Source organism: Athene cunicularia (assembly GCF_003259725.1).
Source record: "Athene cunicularia isolate RWA chromosome 12 unlocalized genomic scaffold, athCun1 chr12_part1, whole genome shotgun sequence".
NCBI lineage: Eukaryota > Metazoa > Chordata > Aves > Strigiformes > Strigidae > Athene > Athene cunicularia.
In genome coordinates, this window is record NW_020799116.1 from 13539706 (window position 1) to 13546878 (window position 7173).

Here is a 7173-nt window from a genome sequence, read left to right on the forward strand (position 1 = left end):
GGGCGGGGGCCGCCTCACTGCGGCTCTCACGTTAGTAATAGCAGTTAATGAGGGGAGGGCCCAGTGCCCTTCCCACAGGCTCCTGGCGGGAACCCCCGCTGCGGCAGCATCTCCTGCTGTTTGTGATGGGCAAAAGTCACCCAAATCTGTGGGGGTAACGGAGCACCTTGTGGGGATCCACCGCGGGGATCGGCAGGCTTCGTTTGTCATGGTGACATCGCCGTCCCGTCTGTCTGCCAGGCTCTGATGCGTTTAGAGCATCTCCTGGGGTTGCTGCATGTTTGTCCCTGGGGTGAAGGACAGGGAGAGGTGGCACACATCTCCCCAGGTGAGAGAGGGCTGTGCAGTAACATGGTGCACGGCTGCCATGGGACTGTGGTGTGATTTAGCGCCCAATCTCTCAGATAAGCAGTAATGCATTTTTCTTTCTGACCCTTTATGGTCCTGCAGATGTGATGCCAGGACCCACCTCAGAACAGTACAGTCCCAGCACCACAATCCTGTCCTCAGTGTCAGTGAAGCCCAGCAAAGAATCGTTACAGGCCTCTCAGTACAGTCACTGAGTTTCCATCTTTGCATGGAATCCTCTTTGCATGCATCTTCTTTCTCAGCTTGTTTTTGGAAAGGAAGGTGCTTGCTGGTGCATTTACATTGGAAGCCCGTTGTTCACATAGAGCTTAAACCTGGATTTAAAGCCTCAGCTTTGCAGGATCTGCCACAGACAGTGGGAAGTTGAGGATCCTGTTAATAGCAGCAAGAGGGGGTCGTTTGCAGATTGACAGCTCTTGTTGTGCCTTCTGCTTCTTCTAGGAGCTTCCTGTTTGTGCCGTGCTTGCTGTGAGATAATGCAAATTTCTCACTGGGCTAGTAACTTTTGGAATCTGCGGCCAGGGACTTCCCTGGATGTTGCTCTGCAATGTACTAGCTGGGATTTACATTTCTCCTGGAAAGGCAGCCCCTGTGCCCCTGTCAGGCTCAATCAAAACCTCTGACCCCAGCCTGGCTGTTGATGGACCTCGGGTATGTGTGTACAGGATGGTCTGCTGTGTCCCCTTCCCCAGAGACAATCCCATCCATCGTGCCCTGCCAGATGGCCGGTAGTGATTCTTTCCCACTGCAGGCTGTTTGATGTGTGACCCAAAAAGAGGGAGCGTTAACCCCCTGTGAACAGCATTGGTCTGCAGAGTGAATGCTTATCTTTACTGATAAGAAAAACACTGATGATCAAGGAAAAAAAAGAAATTTGATGATAAAAGATCTTTCTTATATCTGTCTTTACTGGTGGGTCTCAGGCTCCTCACACACAGCTCTCCTACCTGCCTGCTAAGAAATGCCTGATAGGTTTTTTTCCCTGAGTTGCAAGTATTGCTCAGCAAACTGGTCTACTCCAATAGAAAGGATGGCAGGCAGTGGAGCACGTAGCCCCACACAGGTCATGCAGAAAGCAGTCTAAAAGGCAGCCTTAGCCTCTGCCCTGCACTCCAGCAGGCCAACCCTAGCTCTGATGTTGGGGTAGCTCTGGTGCCTGAAACAATTTGGCAGAGGGCAGGAGTGCAGATCAGGCAGAGCAGATGTTACCCAGGCTAGCCTTGTGCTCGGGTAGATGAGATAATGCATCTTTTGTAGACTGCTTTCAGGTTGGCTGAGGACATCACTGAAGGAGACAAACCCAGAGAGATCCTATTCATTTAAACAAAGTAAGAGGTGCTTGTTTCTATTTGCCAGAAATTCAGGCAGGGATATGGAGCCAGCCCTGAGTGCTAGAACAGGGTAATTGAAGCTTTAACACCCACCTATAACCATTTCAGTTTTAGGCGACTGTGCGGGGCATACCTTCAATCTGGTGGCTCCGGGATTTGCAAACAGTGAGTCATAACTCCTTGGGGTTAAAAATGCAGCTGCTGAGGCACCAGGCACTGAAAAGTGTTGTCCAAGATAAAAGCAAAGCAAACCTCGCTGCCCACACACGCTTATCCTTCAAGGCTGAGTATCTTTGTCACCCTCTTCGAAAACATGTACTCAAAATTACAGAGGCTTCTTGTGGTTGCCATTGATACGGAATTTACCCTCCTTTTAGAGCAGACAAGGAGATTGCGAAAATCTGTGACTTGAAAGAGTTGAGCAGAGAGATCTGAAGCCAATATGTAGCACCCTGTGCTTGCAGAAAGGCGGCTGGCATTTCAGGTGAGAATTGTGCTGCAGGACATGTCTATGTCCTTCCCAGGGAGGGTCCCAGAAGAGCTCCCTGGGCATCTGCAGAAAACCCCTGGCCCTTTGCTTCCAGGATGGACCTGCAGATCCTGGAGAGCATGCATGCAGCCAGTTGGTACCTACCCATGTCTCTGGGATGCCTTTTGGCACTGACTCACTGCTAAGGAAGAAGCAGCGTTTGAGTCACCTGTCCCATAAAGTGTCCTGCTCACAGTGGTCACGTGGCACCAGGCTTCTGTCCCATGACACATTTTGGGTACAACAACAGCACGACATGGCTACCTTTGCCACAAAACACCAGGCTGCAGAGCTCACGTGGCTGGTCCACTCTATTGCACAACATCCCGTGTAGAGAGGAGTGGTGGCACACAACCTGTGAGCATTCCAGGCACTGCCAGCCATCGGCCTGTCCTGCCTGTCCCCATGGCTTCAAAGCACTAGTGTGATGAGCTGAGAGGTCTCGGGCACACCAGACCTTCACTGTAAAGGCTTCAGAACTTGGGAACAGCTTGCAGAATCTGCTGCTTTGGTAACACACTGCTCTAAGAAAACCTTGATTCCTGAAGAAAGGCCAGTTCTGCAAAGGGCTGTGCAGTTCTGCGCTGGCTGTGTGCACCTCTCTCTGTACCTATTTTTATACCATTCCTATGGTTTAAATAACCTTTCAGAAATGTCCATATTTAGAGGGACCTAGAGTAACTGACTCATTGTGGCCTCAGGGAAGTTAGTTCACTCCCTGGATCATCTTCTGCACTTGAGTACTGAGAACAATCATATGAAATTACCCGGCATACCTCCAACGCAGCTGTAAAAAAATAATTAGCTGGTATTTAGTACTGGCTGTAAAAGTGGGAAGATGTTGGTGTTGTTGGAGAACCTCTGTGGCTAAGGAGGCCAGCTGGGAGTCCTGTAGGGGACTCAGGTGATTGCCACTATTTGCATGACAGTCTCTTGGGATTAACATCATAAATGGGATGTAGGTACCTCTCTGCCCAGAGCTCAAATTCTGGACCATCAAACACACCTTTTCCCTGTGACACTTGAACATTCCATGGGCTTTGGCTTTCACCAGTCTAGGCTCCAGGTAACTACGGTGGTGCCAAATGGCTAAACGCAAAGCTGTGTGGTTCCTGGCTTACACCGTGGCCCAGCAGCATGTGATTGTTTCTCCCTGCCTGTCTTGCCAGGGCCAGTGTAGGCACTTGTCTAAGGGGATGTGCCCTGTGGTCTGCATGTTGTCCATAGCTTCTGTAGGAGGCTGTGACTCAAGGGCAGAGCAAGGGAGAGATTTGGACCTTCACATCTCAGGGAGTGAGCTGGCATCTAAGGGAAGGTGCCAGCATTACCTCCTCCCAATATCAAACTGATCACAGCTGTGTAGTGGTTTTGTGGCTCTCGCTATTGAGCAGCGGGAAGCTGTCAAGTCCAAAGCCATTTCTTTTAGGTGCTTGTCTAGTGGGAGGGGATGTGGCAGAGACCAGCACTGCAGGTCAGCCCCCACCCACTGTGTGGGGCTCAGGCTTCAGTGGCTGCATTTAGACCCTTTATCAGTGCTTCATTTTAAAAAAATGTTCAGCCTCCAGCAGCTGCGTTTTATCAGCGATTACAGATGCTGGTAATCCTTCGTGCTATATGCAATGTCTTCTGCACCTCAGCAGAAGCTCGGATTGGAGATCTGCCATGAGATAACATGATTGTCGTTGCTTCCTATGGTTGGTATCTGATGATCAAGTCTTGTCCAGAGCTAGCTTTTTGCTTTCATGTGTTGCTGATGTATGATTTAGAAATGAGCTGAGAATTGGCAAGGTGAAAGCATTAGTAGATTACCAGAGCCGTATTTGTACTGCAGGCAGGGATTAGAGAAGAGGGCAGGCAAAAGACTACAGCTGTACTCTTGCCAGTGGAAATGCATACATGGTCATGCAATAGCAGAACATTTCTAACGAAAAAATGCCAGCAGAATCAGGGTGAATCTGCTTTAGATAAGATAAATTGAAGGATGACAAAGCTTGGAGTACAAAACCAAGATATTATGTGTTTACTGCATTTTAGTTGCCCTTTTTTAATTTTAGTAAATTAGATCATTATAACAATAATTTGAGGAAGCTGGGCTGGAAAGCCAAAGGTGACAAGAGGAAAGTGTTGCACAGCTGAGAGAGGACAGCTTTATGTAGGGATCTCCAGACAGCCAGTTTTCACTGAGCAGTACAGCCACTGTGGGCTGGTGCTCCATCTTCCTGGGCACAGCGGCAAAGAAGGGTCTCAGGGCTGTGCCCAGCAATGAGGAGGAGGGACCGCAGGACTCTGAAGAGCTGAAATATGCTGGACAGGTATGAGGGATGAGCAGGCTTTTCCCAAGCTTTTAATGTCACAGAAGGCCAGAGGTGGGGTAGCTGTGTGGCCATGCATTAGGCACTGTGGGGAATGTCAGACATTGACAGTTAATGTCACGGATTTGTAGGTACTACAGTCAAGAAGATATGCTCCCTGGACCTCTCTTCAGACCCTTCCAAAATCAGCAACCAGGAGGTTAACCCTGTTCACTCTGCCATTTTATGGACTAAGATGAGAAAGGGAGGATCCCTTCTGGTCCAAGGACAAAAGAAAAGAGGTGGTGTAAATAGAGATTAGATGTCACGAAGGGAAGAAAATTAAAGCGGGAGATATTCTTTCTTCCTGGTTTAAAGGGATGAGTGCATGAAATAGGTTGAGGTTTCTGCACTGGTAAATGTCTTAAGACTTGTCACTATAACCTTAGAGATCCACTCACCTGTGTGAAGGTCCCTCAAGGATAGAGAATGGATTTCTTCAGAGCAATGTTAGTGATTGGGAACAATTAGCATTGGGTTTCAAATTGATCCATTTTTCATGGATTTTCACTGGGTTTTGATATTATCAAATAAATGGTCACAGGCTACTGAAACAAAGTGTGCTGGACTGTTCACTGCACCACACTCTGGTTTCTCCCAAGCCACATTTTTATTCTGGTGGGGAGGTGTACGTGTGCGCATGTCCATATGGCCAGGAAAAACTCAAGACCCACAGCTCAATACTTGACACTTTCTTACCACTGTTTTTCTACTTTCATTCTGCCTCTGTGAATGTAGCTCTCATCAGTGCCAAAAGACAAGTGGCCAGCCTGGATAGTAAGGACCTCTTTCTGACATTGGTCCTCTCAAGTGCCAGGATTCGTATGTTCTTCAAAGCAGCAAGGCGCTTGCCTCATCAGCCTGAGAAAATGCTGCATTCCCACAGAGGAACAGAAACTCATCACTAGCAGCTATTTCATGACACAGCTGTTGGTCATGCCAAGAAAGCTAGCATGGGAACGTGGTGTGAGCTTGTCCTCTGCATAACAAAGGTATGTTGAGATGTTCCGGGATTGCTCTGTGGTAGAGAAGGAAGGAGGAAATTTCACGCACAGTTTTTGATTGCTTTTCATATTGTGGAAAAAGAAAAAAGGAAACCCTTAGGAAAAGAGAGCTGAGGAACACTTTAGCTCACCATTAATGTCTGTTCATAACAGCCCAGCATGTGGGTCTCCTGTTAAAAGAAATTGACTGGGGCAAGCCAGTGCTCTGCCTCCACCAGCTGCTGATGTGCCCAGGGCCCACAGCCCTGGGGCTGAGCTGAGAGGATACTTTCCTCCCCATCCAAAGAAATCATGTATATTTGGGAGAGTCTCCTTCATCATTTCACTAATCAAAGCTTTTTCTCTTTTGTCAAGTCCATGTTTTAACTGATACCAGGATGTTCTGCATCTCTTTGTATCTGATGGGGCGCCTTAAGAGCACTAATGAATTAGATGTCAGACTCTCCTCTCTTGTGATACAATCCTGCAGGTGGAGAAATGAAGGTACAAACTGGTAATGAACTTGCTGGCATCATATGAGGAGAGCCCAGCAGCCCCACCTTCCATTCACCTTCTCTTAGTCTGCATTTCCACAACTTAAACCTGCCCAAGGACCGGCAGCTGTGTCCAGCCTCACCCACTCCTTCCCTTGCATGAGGTATGCCCTGCACGAAGCCAGTTCAGTGCACTAAGCTGGCAGAAAATTTATCCATGCTGCTTTTGTTGCTAATTATCAGCAGGTTTAGTGCTAAAGTGACTCAGGGCAGGTTCAGCTGGGAGCTGGCACTGGCGTATGGGAGGGAGGGCATGACGGTGAGTACCTGAAGTTGGTTTGGGCTGGGCTGCCCTTTGGAGCAAAGATTGTTCCCGCTACAGACACCACATGAGCTTCTCTGGGCAACAGAGACACTGAGTCGGGCTCAAGCCCCTACACTACTGTTTTCTTATTTTTCTGAAGTAGGACACTGTAAGGACATCCTGTGTGCTCTGTGATAGATACTCCTCAGAAGGGATTCAGGCCAGGCCTGACAGGTAGCAGTGACTTTAACAGCACACTTGCTGTGCTGCGCTACCTTTACACTATTGATCTCAAACTGCTTTGCCAGCATTAATGAATCAAATGTTGTGACATCTTCCTGAGGTGAGCGTTCCCGTTTCCAGGTGACACACAGGGAAACTGTATTACCCTACAGAGGCAGCAAGCAATTTGCCTAACAGTATGTGGCAAATTTGTCTCAGGACAGAAGGAAGAGCGAAGGTTTTCTGACTGCCAGTTCCGCAGTCTCCCTGCAAATCAGTCCCTGTCTCTTACAGAGCTGGAAGCAGTCTGCTGTGTACTGCTCACAAGTGATTTTCTTTTTAATGTAGCTATAAGTAGCTTCGGTCCTTTTCTCTCTTTAATTAGCTCTAAAAATACTTTTTTTCCTTGGTCGCTTTCCTGAGTTCATGGGCTAAGCCCACAATAGTCATGTGATCTGGATGAATACAAGAGAATATTAAAGTAATTCCTGAATAATAAAATGAACTTGCTGCCAACATGCAGAGAAGAAAATATAGATTTCTTTTGTACCACCCAGGGTGGTTGTTACCCCTGGATTAAGGTGCCAGAG